At 38.7% G+C, this 14,419-nt stretch overlaps 1 long non-coding RNA gene across 1 annotated transcript; it reads right to left on the bottom strand.

Annotated features, from left to right (window-relative positions):
- Window positions 1-214: 214 nt before the first annotated feature.
- Window positions 215-4,748, bottom strand: LOC118354197 (uncharacterized). Its single transcript, XR_007401819.1, has 3 exons — window positions 4,216-4,748; window positions 3,543-3,654; window positions 215-984 (listed from the first exon to the last, which is right to left on the bottom strand). It is a non-coding gene; the product is annotated as an uncharacterized LOC118354197 (long non-coding RNA).
- Window positions 4,749-14,419: the final 9,671 nt, after the last annotated feature.

The raw sequence follows: 14,419 nt of genomic DNA on the forward strand, positions 1-14,419 counted from the left end.
AACACATGCACACACACACACACACACAGGTAATGATGTGAGCGATGGATGTGTTAATTAACTGCTTGTGGTCATATATATTTATGTATATATATTATATACACACATATTATATATATATTCATGTTGTGCACTTTAAATATATACAATTTTGTCAATTATAACTTAATAAACTTCAGGGGAAAATAAGCCTATCAAGGAAAAGTATCCTCAAAAAAAAGCATGCCTTAATGATAATACAATAATAGCATAAATTTGTTAGTTTTATATTAATAATACAGTGATACTCTAAGGAAGCTTTGTATACAATTATTTTACTTTTGAACAGATCCATTCTCTTTGCTCCTGTTTCCCATGACCTTTCGGAACTGCTTAAACTTACAGGTCTCGTCAAATTTCAGTTTTCCGGCAAAAATATTAGCTCTCACGCTACAGAAAACATGATTTACTTTGAAGGAGGAAGAGTTATCAGCAGAACTGTTTCCTTTTCACAAATAGTGGGGCTCATGGTGCCTGGGTACACTTTCAAGAGTCCCTCCCTAGCAGGCCATGTCCCAGCGACACCTGCCCCATCAGTACAGGCAGACACACAAATTTCTCATAGGCTACTTGTGGTGCTAATGCCCTACCAGGAGTGGTACTTTCCAAAGGCAATGAAGGAGGGTGGGGCTTGGAGTCACTCTGAATTTGAATCCTGGTACTGCCACTAGCAAGAAACACAACCCTGGGCAAGCTACTTAAGCTGTCTGTATCTCAATTTCCTGAGAATAAAATCCTGTTGCCAGGATTAAGGAACTAATTACCGCAACAGACTTCATATGATGAGATCCAGAATCTTCTTCTTTGTCTTAGAGCCTTGGGTTTGCTAACATTCAGTCATTGAGTGCAGCTATTGTATTTTTGGGCAGGATTTACAAGAAAAGAAGCTTCCAGCAGCAGGACTTCCTCACTCATGTGATCTTCCCAGCTCCTCTGATTAGGAAACTGTAAGACATGGGGATTGTGTTCAGGACTAGCCCCTGACAATTTAAAATGCCCTTCTCCTTAGATGTGTGTATTCCACATACCTTATTGAGAACCTATTGAGTTGAATCGTATGAAATTGCAAATGGTCTAATCTGGGTAATATAAAAATAAATAAAAGAGAATCTTTAGAATGAAGTTGGGAGGCTGGCAGGGGAAGCTGTCACATCCTATCACTCCTTGTCAACACTCAACAGGAAAAGAGGGACCCAGCACATGGATACTACTTTACTACTCTGAGCAGGAGGAAGAAAGGCTTTTCTTCTCCCCTGGCAACAGCCCAGCCTATAAGAAATGCTCACAACTCAGCCAATGAAAAGCTACTATATTTCAAGTTCCAAGTTTACTCCAACAAGTCATTTTGTTTTTAACAGTCTTCCCAAACCCCTTTCCTCTATAAAAGAACATTCTGCATTCTTCTCCTTTGTTCCGTGGACTTGCCTATGTTTTTTTTTCCCCCCATAATTTGCTTGCTGCAATTCTCTGTTATTCCTGAATAAACCCCTTTGTGCTGGTGAAATAACTGGCGGGAGGGGGGGTATTTTTTTTTTAAGGTAAACAGTAATTTTATATAATCAAGTGCAAAACTCTCAAGACAAAAGGTTAAGGATGCCAAGATTAACAAGACAAATGTAGGCCCTGTCCCCACACAAACAATGTGCTAAGGAGAAAGAAAAGAATGTTAGGGCAGAAAATAGCCTCTAACCATGAACCAAACTCAAAGGAGTAAAAGTGGGGCAAGAGAAATCTCTCCTCATAGAAAGCAGATGAATGGGTCAGAAGTAATTTGGAGGGATATTAGCTTCCCTCAGGCTACTGTAACAAATTGCCACAAATTTGGTGGATTAAAACAATAAATACCTTTATTCTCTTACTATTCTGGAAATTAGAAGCCCAAAACCAGTTTCATGGGCAAAACCAAAGTACAGACAGGATTGAGCTCCCTCTGGAGACTCTGGGAGGAATCTATTTCCTTGTCTTTCCCAGCTTCAGCAAATTCAGTCCTTAGATTCCTTAGCTCATGGAACTCTTCTTCCATCGTCAAAGCCCATGAAACAATATCTTGCTTCAGTTGTCATGAGCCCTCTTCATTTGTTTGTCAAATCTTCTCCTTCTCTCTTATAAGGGTGCTTGGGATAAGACTCACCTGGATAACCCACCTCAAGATACTTAATAATATCTACACAACCTCTTTTGCCACGTAAGGTATTGTTTACAGGTTCTAAGCATTAGAACCATGCCATTGGGGACCATTATTCAGCCTACTATCCAGAGGTTGCAAGCTAATTAATTACCAAAAAAGCAGTTAATAGATTGTTACTATAGGACAGTTGAATATTCAGTCTTGGGTGCTTACCAAGGAGATTTGGGAAAACATAACATCCTAAACCAAATCAGCCAAATGAAGAATAGGGAAGGGTAGTGCTAAGTCAGATAGTAAGATAGCATGAAACCCCAGGGGCATGAAAATGGTATAATGAAAGACCTTAAAGACTGTCTTACTAGATACTTTTAACACATGAAATGAAAGTAATGTGGGGTAGTGGTAAAAGACGAGCCTGTGAAGGTGAGCAATCACTTTATAACACAGTGTTTCAAGATTCAGCTCTCCTAGGATTATTATTCCCTCAAAACTCATGCTGAAATTTTACTATGATGTCAACAAATGATAACATGGTTTTGGGGGGAATAGAGTCAACAGCAATAAATTCTATTTTCCAAATCATGGGCTATAACATACATAAAGGAATAAAATTAAGAGATAACTTAAAACTGAGCCAATACATAATAGAGTCTAGGGAAAAACAATGACCACAAAGATTGTCAACAGTTCAAAACAAAGCTCAAGGGATTATGGCAAACTCAAATCCATTATGGTTGAAGTTCAGTGGCCAAGGACTGAGGTTCCTATAAAGAAGACCAGGATTTCAGAGTATTGGTGGTTCTCAGTCTCAATCCATTCTTCATATCCAAATGTATTGAGGTTTTGCTTTCCCATACTATATAGTGGCATGGGATCACTCGGCATTTAGGGAAGTCCTTGCAGAAACAGCCTATGAAAGAGGAAGCGATTATCTAATGTCAGAACCTTCAGTGTGACCATTGGTGTTCAATGCTGAACATCAGCCATAGCAGGAAGTCAGAGTGTATCTGGAAACAAAGACCAAGGCAGAAGGTGATAGCTCCAACACATGACATACACCATAACTCTGCTTGAGTATAAGCCTGGAAGCTGAGCATGAGGTAGCAGAGCTCATTTGGGAGCTAGGGCAAAACTTGTACAGGCAGAGACTAATACAAAGGCTTATCCTGAGATCCAAATAATAACTGCATAGTTTATTCACATTGCTTTCACAATGATGCAATGCATTGATTCATTCCTTCATCTTTTCATTCCTCATAACTTTATTGCATCCTGCTATGCACCAGGTACTCATATCAGTTCTAGAAATATAGATAAGACACCTTCAGTTCATTGTCTCATTTATTTAACAAATATTTATTGAATATTTTATTACCTTTCAGGTGTTCAGGATACAGGATTGACTGGACAGGTCTTCTCCCTTAACCATCCACAGTTTTGCGGGGGACAAAGATGAGTATGTAGATAATACTATACAGTGATTTTTGCTGCAATAGAAAGAAGCAGTAGGTACCAGAGGAGCACGAAAGAGGGAAAGATATTGGGAACCTCTCAGGCTCAGGAGACTCAGGGAGACTTCCCGGAAGAAGTGATTTCTAAAGCAGGATGGAAAGCAGAAGTAGGAGTTTGAAGATAATCAGGGTAGAAGGAGAAAAAGATTGCAGGTAGAGTAGATACCATTTACAAAGATTCAGAGAGAATGAAGGACATTATTGAAATCTTATATAGTTCAGTTTGGCTTCAGGCTATTGTGGAGGGGTGGAGAAGTGACCAGTGAGGCCACACAGAAGGCTAAGGATAGATCATGAAGGTTTGTCTGTCATACTGAGGAGCCTGGATTTTGTCCTTGGGGTACTGTTGTGGGGAGGAAAGGTTGTGGGATTGATGAGGGTTATAACCAAGGGAATGATATCATCAGAATTTAGTTTTAGATAATTTTTTTTGTAGTGGAAAAGTTCTCTTCATCAAGACACCCCCCTCCTCTCCCCCCACACACCTAACAACCCACTTCGAATAACACATCATGGAAGGAAAAACATTTTGCTCACTTTGCAAACACAGCTTCAAGATGATCCTTCTCGCTCTCCTTACATGCCACTGATCGTGGATACATACTTCCCACCGGGCTGCAATGTCCTCCCAAGAGAAGCTTCTTGACAGTAGAAATAAAGTCAAGAAATCACTCACAAAAATTAACCAGGCTATTTTAAGGCATTAAGTTATCTTAATTCAAAAGAGAAAACATCCCGCAATTCTGTCCTAACAGGAATTTGCAGCTGGAAGCTGCTTCTAAAAGGCACCAACAATTTAAATATACCACATCCCCCTGGCAAGTTCCCAACCCTGTGTCAGTGGGAGGCTTTCTCTCCTGCTTCTCACTTCTGTTTCAAGCTACATGAACCACTGACCTTTACTTGTTATCTCACTCCTTGTCCCTGCCCCAACTGAAAGTAAATATGGATGACCATAATTGAAAAGAAGGAAAAGGAACTAGTATTTACAGAACACCTGTTGAAGGCATGTTAGGTATTTCCTGATACCTTTACTACGTTCTTTTTTTTTTTTTTTTCCCCTAATAGCAACTCTATGAGGCAGGTAAAATCCCTATTCTGCACTTGAGAAACTGGGTTTCATGGTGATTCATTTCTCCCTTTTCTGTGCCAGGCGCTGGGGCACTAGACTAGAAGTTCAGGGTCACAGGGTGTGGTCAGGGAGGGATCTGAGGCCAGATTCTTTTGGCTCATGTCTTTCCAACTACACCACAAACAGGACTTGGGTCTTTTTATTAAGGTCTTTTGTTACTGGCGCCAGTGCTCCACACAGCTTCCCGAGTTTCTGGTTCCCTGTCTTTTCCTCTCTGTGGCATTCTCAGTTTGTAATGACCTACCCATTCAGACTTTGGAGTCTTCAAGTTACTTTCCCCTTGGGTGTATATAGCCTCCTAATTCTTTATTGCTGATGTGAGGATGCCTATTTCCTCTTTGGTTTATGTCCAGCTCTGAGCCACTCACGCTCCAGTGTCAGCTCCACTCTGTCCCCTACAACTCCTATCTCCCAGCACTGCCCAGGCAGGATCCAGTTTTTGAGCCCCCATAGCATCTCTGGTCCAGGGCCTGACAACCCTTTGGATAATACCTTTTGTCTAGAGAGATCTTTAAAAACTGCTCTTTTGGGATGCCTGGGTGGCTCAGAGGTTGAGCGTCTGCTTTTGGCTTGGGGGGTAATCCTGGGGTCCTGGGATCGAGTCCCACATCAGGCTCTCTGCATGGAGCCTGCTTCTCCCTCTGCCTATATCTTGTCTCTCTCTGTGTCTCTCATGAATAAATACATAAAATCTTTAAAAAAACAAGCAAACAAAAAACAACTGCTCTTTTTCCTCCACCTCCTACTACTGACCATTTAAAAATATTGCCTTTTTTTCCATAGAGAGGTTTGTGATGAGATACTAATGCTTTCTATTCCTATTAAAGACTTAGGAGCCAAGAAGATGCAGCTATTTCTTAGAAACTGAATGCAGACAGTAAAATCAGGCTTATGAGGGGCCTGGGTGGCTCAGTTGGGCATCCAATTCTTGATTTCAGCTCAGGTCATGAGCTCAGGGTCATGAGATCGAACCCCTTGTGGGGCTCCATGCTCAGCAAGCAGTCTGCTTGAGATTCTCTCTCTCCCCCTCTGCCCCACCCCTGTTCATATGCACTCCCTCTAAAATAAATATATAAATAGATCTTTTTTTTTTTAATTAGGCTTATGAGTAAATTTGAGGCTCTGAGATTTCTGAATAACCATTTAGGCTGCCTTTTATCCTCAGGTAGGAACATGACTAAAGATTGTAGAGAGGGTGGGGGGCAGGGATCATATATTTAAAAAATACCCTAAAAACCTGAGGGGATGATCTATTTAGGATATCCCTCACCTAGTACCATTCATGCTAGAGATCATAAGATTTAAGAAAGAGACTTCGCTACATAGAAACAAGGTTTGAATGATTTTTATAAAGGGAGAGTCTTTTTAGTGGCAGTTACCCAACTCATAAAATTCAGTATGCAGTGGCCAAAACTGAGGGGCATTATGCTGGTTTACTATTTCTTTTAAGTATGAATAACTTTTTAACTAATAATAATGTGTTTCCTGATTCAAGATAGGATATGAATGATCAAATCTCATGCCTTAGGCTCTAAAGCAATTACTGCAGAGAACAGAATCTCTTGCCTATGTTCCAAATGAAGATAGAGAGAGAGAGAGAGAAAGAGAGAGAGGGAGGGAGAAAGAACAACCATGCACACTGTGCAAACCCATCTTTCCTTCTGGAATCTGCATTGAGCCACTCCAATTTCCCAACCAAGGAACCATGACTTTGAAACTGAGGTTATACAGCTTTAGCCACAGTAAATAAAGCTCTGATTTTCACCAATTTTTTCGAAGTCTTCTCTATTTGCCAAGATTAACCTCTTTTCTCTAAGTAAAAGTATCGTTTTGCTAGTTAATAAAAAGAAAGTAATGCAATGTCTGTGTTTAGTACATCAGACTCCCTGCTCAGTGGGGAGTCTGCTTCTCCCTCTGCCTCTCTTTCTCTCTCTCTCTCCCTCTCTTTCTCAAATAAATAAATAAATAAAACTTAAAATAAAATAAAACTTGGATAAGTTCCTAGGTGCTACTACTGCTGCTGAGTCTCTGACCACACTTTGAATAGTAAGAGCCTAGAAAGTTTACTTTTAGCTAAGGAGTCTAATTGCAATGGCATATTATTTCTTAAATAACTTTATAATAAGTAGAAGCTCCATTCTGGAATTTCTGTTTTGAGGCTCATATTTACTGGATATACTACTCTCAAGAAATATACATTTTTGTTGGAAACAGTATAAGTATTTACCTTAATTTCTAAATCTGAGTTTAAGTATGAGAAGCCCATTATATTTAGTATTAAGAAGACAATGTCATTTGTTGAAAATTTGCATCATATGCTGGACACTGCCTAATTTTTAAAGTCCGTACAATAACCCTACCATTATTTTCACTTTTTTATATTTCCTATTTTAATCTCTCCAACTGAAACCCAGATTATATTGCTAGTTTGATGTTATTCAGCCAGCAGTTGGCAAAACCTTTATTTAAATCCAGATCTGTCAAATCCAAGACCCAGTACTACAGTATGTGTGCTTGTTTTGCTTTTAGTATTTTAGCTTGAATACAATTTTAAGAAGAAGAACAACAAAAAATGAACTTACTATGTATTGGATTACCAATGTCTGTCAACTGAAGAACAGATAAACAAAAATATGGTATAACCATTCAATGGAATAGTATTCAGTCATATAAACAAAGTACTGACGCAATATCAGCCACCACAAGATTGAACCTTGAAAATATTATGCTAAATAAATGAAGATAATCACAAAGACCATATTGTATGATTCCATTTATATGACATATCCAGGAGAGGTCAATCTATCAAGACAAGTGGTTGTCTAGGGCTGGGCAGGCCAACCTGAGGGAAAATAAGGAATGATCGCTAACTAGTACAGAATTTCTTTTTGAAGTGATGAAAATGATCTAAAAGTCATTGAAGTCATAGTTGGATAATTCTTTGAATATACTAAAAAAAATTGCATTGTATACTTCAAATAGGTGAAATGAGTGTATAATTAAGAATTATATCTTAATAAAGCTATTATATTAAAATATTAAAAAGTTAGCATTATATTTCACACCTAGGAGGACATTAGTGACCTTTACTTGAACAATTCCAATTTGAATTAGGAGAGGGGAAGTAGAAGACAAATTATGTTGTGTGTTGCTAAAAAAAAGGGTGGGGGGGTTGGGAGTGGTAATATAAAAACAATGTAGGTAGACCATTCTCTTAAAAAAGTCTAGCTGCAGGGGTGCCTCAGTAGTCAAATCTAGAAATGAGAGCTGGGTTTGCAAGTTCAACTGTCTACAAGGTCCAGGAAGTAAATAACAACACCCAATGTTTATTGAGTGTGTATTACGCACAGGCATCAGTCTGAACACTTTTTGTTCATAAACGCACTTAATCTTCAAAATAGCCCTATGAGATAGGTATTCTTAATCCTATAATGGACAGAACACTGAGGCACATGAAGGTAAAGGAATTTACCAAGAATGCACAGTTAGGAAGGTGGTAGAGCTGGGCTTTGCAGCTGAGCCATCTGACTGAGAGCATGTGCTCCAAACCATGAAGTTATATTGCTTTCTTTAGAGAAATATCCACAATAAGATGGGGTGAGCCTATGCTGAGAGAAGAGCCCATGGCCATACTACAGGAAGCAGGCATTACCTATGTCCAGCCCATTCCTCACATGCATGAAATGGGCTCCATGTTTCAGACCCGTGAGAGTTTTTTTTTTTTAAAGGAGGAGCTGAATCTGAACTTGCAAATAAAATCTCACAATTTTTAAACATTGAGGATTTACTTTTTAAAGTTTAGATATTTCATGACAAACATGTCAATGGGCCAGTTATGGCTCATGACACGCCAGTGTGTGATCCCTGCTTTAAAGAGAACTATAGGCTTCTGTCCAAGAGAAAGAGGGATATGATACAGAATACGAAGTCTGATAAGTTTGGAAGTTTGACGTGTCTACAGATGGCATTTTAAAATGTACAGCGTAAAGGGGAAATGAACACACATTCGGAAACCTGCAATCAAACAAATACTCATCAAAAAGAAAATCAGGTTACACTAGCCCAGAGAAGAGAAGACGAGAGATATTTTAGAATAACAATGACAAAAATGCCGGGCTACTGTCATTGACAAGGACAATCGGGATGAGACGTCATTCTCCAAGAAAGATAAATGGGACCTGAAAGAATAAATCTTTTGTTGTAAAAATCCTGTCCCACTTACATCAGGCATACTGTATTCAGTGAGATATAAACAAATAAGGGACAATCCATCACTATCTCACAAAGTTACTGGAAGGAGAGGGAAAAAATGAGCTTTGGTATCAGTAGGAGAAAACAGTTCCCCCAAAACAAAATTAGGCTGTGTTAGTGTGAAAAGGGACAATAGATGCCAAGTGGTCCTACAAGGACATGGACAGTAAAGTGCACAGCTGGAATCTGAAAGCAGATTGCCAGGTCAGCTCTCTTCCACAACTGCCCAGGATCACACCTAGAATGATGTATCTAAAACAATGCTGTATATAACCTTTTCACAGAGTGTTTGCAGATCCTTCTGTCTGCATCGAAAAGATTAAAAGGCACAAGCTGATGCTCAAGTATCTAGCAATCATTACAACCACCATCACTACAACAGGACCAAAGGTACCGCACCCCACAAAAGTCCACTGTTATCACACCACTTGCTGGCCTGCCTTGCGGGGCTCAGCCTCTGGCTGGGAGAAACTGTTTACTTCCCCCAGAGAGCTCCCTTTTGTACCTGCAAGGCAAGGTTGTCTTTTGTTCCAGTAAAGAAACTCTTTTTTGCTGGTTCGATCCCATGGTACATCTCCTGTCTCTTACAACTGGTCATCAAATCCCATGACCCTCTCAGCCCAAGCTTCCATCTGGCAAAATTGCCAAAACAATGAAAATAGCAAAATGACAGCAACATGAAAGATTGATCACTTTATGAATGTATGTTACGTGTAGGTGCCGCTCTAAGACTTGACACATTTACTGCACAATGTGGGATTTTGTACTGAACGATTTTTAGCTAAGCTGGAACTTCTATAGCAGCTGGATATATGTAGCTTCTAGAAACTCCTACTCATTTACCCATGCCAGGGCTGATGGTTGACAACTTCACTCCCCTCCTCACCCTGGATCTTTTCAGACCTTTCTTTCTCTAAATTCCTCCCACTGTTGTGTAAGTTAGAACTCCTACAGTGCATTCTGCATTCCATGCACTCACAAGGTTTCTACTCCCTGATTAAACACTAACTCACACTCATTCTGACTTTAGGAGGGAGGTGCTATTATTATTTCTATTTTACAGGGGGAGAAAAAAACCTGTGGCACAAAGAAGAAAAATTATTTGCCCAAAGTTATATACCTGAGGAGTACTGTGGGATTTGAACTCATACTAATTTTTTTTAATTTTTTAATTTATTTATGATAGTCACAGAGAGAGAGAGAGAGAGAGGCAGAGACACAGGCAGAGGGAGAAGCAGGCTCCATGCACCAGGAGCCTGATGTGGGATTCGATCCCGGGTCTCCAGGATCGTGCCCTGGGCCAAAGGCAGGCGCCAAACCGCTGCGCCACCCAGGGATCCCCTCATACTAATTTTTTAATTTAATATCTGGTTCAACTACCATAACAATACATAGGCAGGTATTATATAATTGCTATTACAGTATATGTAGATATATAACATGCGTATCTACTATATTGATTGATATAGAATATATATACTATGTGACATATATAGCATGCTTTGTAAGTAGCTATCATATAAACTATGTAACTGATTAGATATAGATAGTCACCTTATATAAAGAATTTAGCTTTTAGGATTTTATAGAAATTGATTTTTCTAAAAAAAAATAAATAAAATAAAATAAAATAAAATAAAATAAAATAAAATAAATAAAAAAATAAAAAATAAATAAAAAATAAAATAAATTAAAAAAAGAAATTGATTTTTCAACTGTTTTTGCTAATGGATAACAAAATGCCACCTGTGTATAATTAAAAATATACATACATAAATATATATTCTCAACTATATAAATTAGCAACAACAATCGAAAAACCAGTTTCTATAAAATCCTAGAGCTAAATCGTCCTACAAACAAAAAGGAATGGATAAAACTGCATTTTTGGATAATATTGGTGATTCCAAAAGGAAAAAAAAAAAAGAGAGAAGAAAGAAAGAAAGAAAAGACTGAGCTCATTAATGTTCATATGAGGATGCATTTGAAAAGAGAAAGTTAATAAATACTCAGCGTGGGAGGATGGTGAGACAGTATAAGCCTGTGAAACAAATTCAATGTTTAGAAGAAAATGATAGATAATTCTATTTAATGAGTACACAGCAGACTAATTATTGTAATGAAATATGTTTAATTAAAAAGAAGTCTGCTTCCTAATGATTATACTCACTGTAAACTAGTTTGGAAAACCCTAAAGACAGCTCAAGGCGATATATATATATAAAGGCTGCAGGGAAGGTTTACACAAGGAAAGTAAATAAATGTGTTTACTTGGTCTAAAGTAAGCATTCTAGTCATTCTAGGCTCTTTTAATGTAATAATACACCCTGATTTCTTAAGGCGATGTCCAGTTGGAAATAAAAGAAAGTCTTAGGAGAACCATCTACATATATTTTAATATGGATTTGGAGAAAATATATCTTAATATAAACTTGTTGAAAAATGTAAATTATGACAAGTTTCATTCAGGATACAGTAATAAAATCCATTCATAGAATCAAAATACAAAAGAAGTCTGTATAGTTCCAGTCTTTAGTGGGATTTAGGATGTATAAATCATGCTTTTACACCCTAATTCAGTCTCACCACCATTGGTAGCTCAATGGACAGGGAGCAACATAGCAAGAAGACGAGAGCAGAATTGGGGGTTTCGATGCAGGGCTACAAAAATGTGACCTGTCTGTGATTCCTATGAGGGTATGATAGTGAGAGGGTGGGCTTTGGAGTGTGGGTGGTGTTATCAGATACATCTTTAAGAAAATTCCAATCTGGGGGAAAATCCAAGATTGATTTTCTGGGCATATTCTGCACCTGAACCATTCATTTCTCTTTCCTCATTCCTGAAAAATGGTGGAATGGAGTAGTGATATGCTGGAGGCCCTGGTGTGCTGAGGTTAGTCTGTACTAGCTGTGAGAGCTGTCAAAGTTTTTAGAAACCTGCTGGCTGTTTATAAAACACAGCGATCAGGGGCGTCTGCGTGGCTCAGCGTTTGAGCGTCTGCCTTTGGCTCAGGGCGTGATCCTGGTTTGGGGGTCGAATCCCGCATTGGGCTCCCTGTGAGGAGCCTGCTTCTCCCTCTGCCTGTGTGTCTGCTCTTTCTGTGTCTCTTATGAATAAATAAATAAAATCTAAAAAAAAAAACAGCTATCATTAAAATTTTAATGATAAAAACTTGTAAGTAGATAAATTATACTAGAAATAAAGGTAACAGATACTCAGCAATTCTGACTTATTTTACTAACTTCTTATTATCTATGCTCTTGGGGTTGTCTACATCTATCATATCTATATAGTGGTACATGTATACTGCTGCATACCTCTTCGTAACTCCACTTCCAGTGACTTCACGATGGCAGCTTGAAATTGATCACTGTGGAAATATTTGCACCAAGGAAATCACCATGTGCTGCAAATCAGTTTCCCTCTACCCTCAGTGGTTGTTAAACCTTTACTGGCACATCCCTGGTTAGAGGTTATGATGAGAACTGAGCTATGCTGCCTAGATCCTACATTTGGAGCACAGCATTTGAGCTCTGGCTGCTGGACGGAGCAGAGGAAAATGGTAGCAGGTGAGTCTGTAGCAGAAACCACACAGATGTGACCTAAATAGGTCATTACTCTGGGGAATGTAGGCAGAAGGAAACTGAGGTTCTGGTCAGGAGCTGTTGAGATGAGAACTTGGAAAATCAAACAAAAGCGCAGTCTAAAGAATTGGTTACGTGGTGAAACCACAGAAGAATTATTGAGCCAAGTTGATTAGCAGGTTTTATAAGGTGGATCCTAGGCATAAATAGGGAAGAACATTTAAAGGCAGGGACGCTGATTTCCACATTTACTCTACATTGCTTCAAACAAAACCCTATTTTTCTGAAATGATTTCTTCTCCCTCTGTTCAAAGTTTTTCAATGTCTGACCTCACATTAAAAAGAAAAGAAGCCAGATTAAGACAAGTTATATGGAGGTATCATTAACATTCCTTAATACTAGAGAAAATGTTCACATACACACACAGTCACACACACATACACTCACCCCCCCCCCCCCCGACACACACACACATGCATACCCACTTACAGGTCGGCTAGAATGGCATTTACTGGGAAAAACAAGTAGAGAGAGAATTAGCAGCAGATATGTAGGTTTGCCATCGCTCATTCATTATAGCCGGGCCAGACGTAAGACTAGACAACCCTAGACTTTGAGCTGTGAAGTTCAAGGCTACATGATTAAAGAAGCAGTGGCTTCTTTCCTGGTGTGATTCTGTGCTGTAATGTGGCAGAAACTTAATTCTAACCATCCTGCCAATTAGTATTCATAGGTAGTGGGAAACAGTCTCTGTCCCAGGCACTGGGATCCAGGCATATAGTGTCAATTATAAGATATACCAAACTAGGAGTTGCAACATCAGGGTTTATGGTTGGGGAAACAGCAATCCTTCATCAGGGATAGGAGCCCAGGCCTTGCATTTGACTGAGATTGCTATTCCTAAAGAACCGGGGGCCATCGCCAACTACCACAGAATTTGCATAAGACTAGCTCCAATTCCTTAGCGACCAGTCTGTACGGTATCAGTCTTGGACATATTTTTCTTTATTTCCTATTGATATATTGTCTGGATCCTCCAAGAGATTCAGGTAATATGATAGAGGAGTTCATGAACAGATTAATTAGTCTCTATCAGATGGAAAGTTCAAGGACTTTTTTTTTTTATTAAATCAGGAAGTTCTTCTGCTGTCTACACCCAGTCTTCAAGAATATCTCATCCTCCTACAAAAAGAACAATTATGAACACCTAGAACAAGGAAAAAAGATTTCTTTTTTTCACCAAAGTGCCAACTGCTCTGAAGAATATGATTCATTAATGATGTCTGCCATAGGTACATCATAATAGGTAGTATAACTAATGCCAAGTATTTGTCATTTTACCTAACTTTTCTGTAAATTATTTTCCTCACTTCAAAAAACATAATTTTGTGGGCATTTGTCTGTCTCCTCAAAAATCACATGCTACTGATTTCTGGTATGATTTTTTGAAAGGCTATGCCTTCATATGTGAGATAATTAGAGGAAAGTTAGTTTAGTATGCTATATCTGTCCTTGGATAATCTTCTAGTAAGGTCAGATCTGATTATGTCAAGATTTGAAGAACATTAATAGTACAAATGCCCTGGGGAAAGATTTCTTTCTCTTTTCTGGTGTGATGAGGTGTAAAATTGTGTAAGATGTAAAATTGTAAAATTGGCCAGATGAAATGTGTTTTTTTTCTGTAAAAGTAATGGTAAACCTGCTCTCTCTTGCCTTTGCAAGCATCAACCCATTTCTCTATTTTATGGGTTATAAAGTCATTACGTATTGGA

This window comes from Canis lupus, chromosome 13 (genome assembly GCF_003254725.2).
Source record: "Canis lupus dingo isolate Sandy chromosome 13, ASM325472v2, whole genome shotgun sequence".
NCBI lineage: Eukaryota > Metazoa > Chordata > Mammalia > Carnivora > Canidae > Canis > Canis lupus.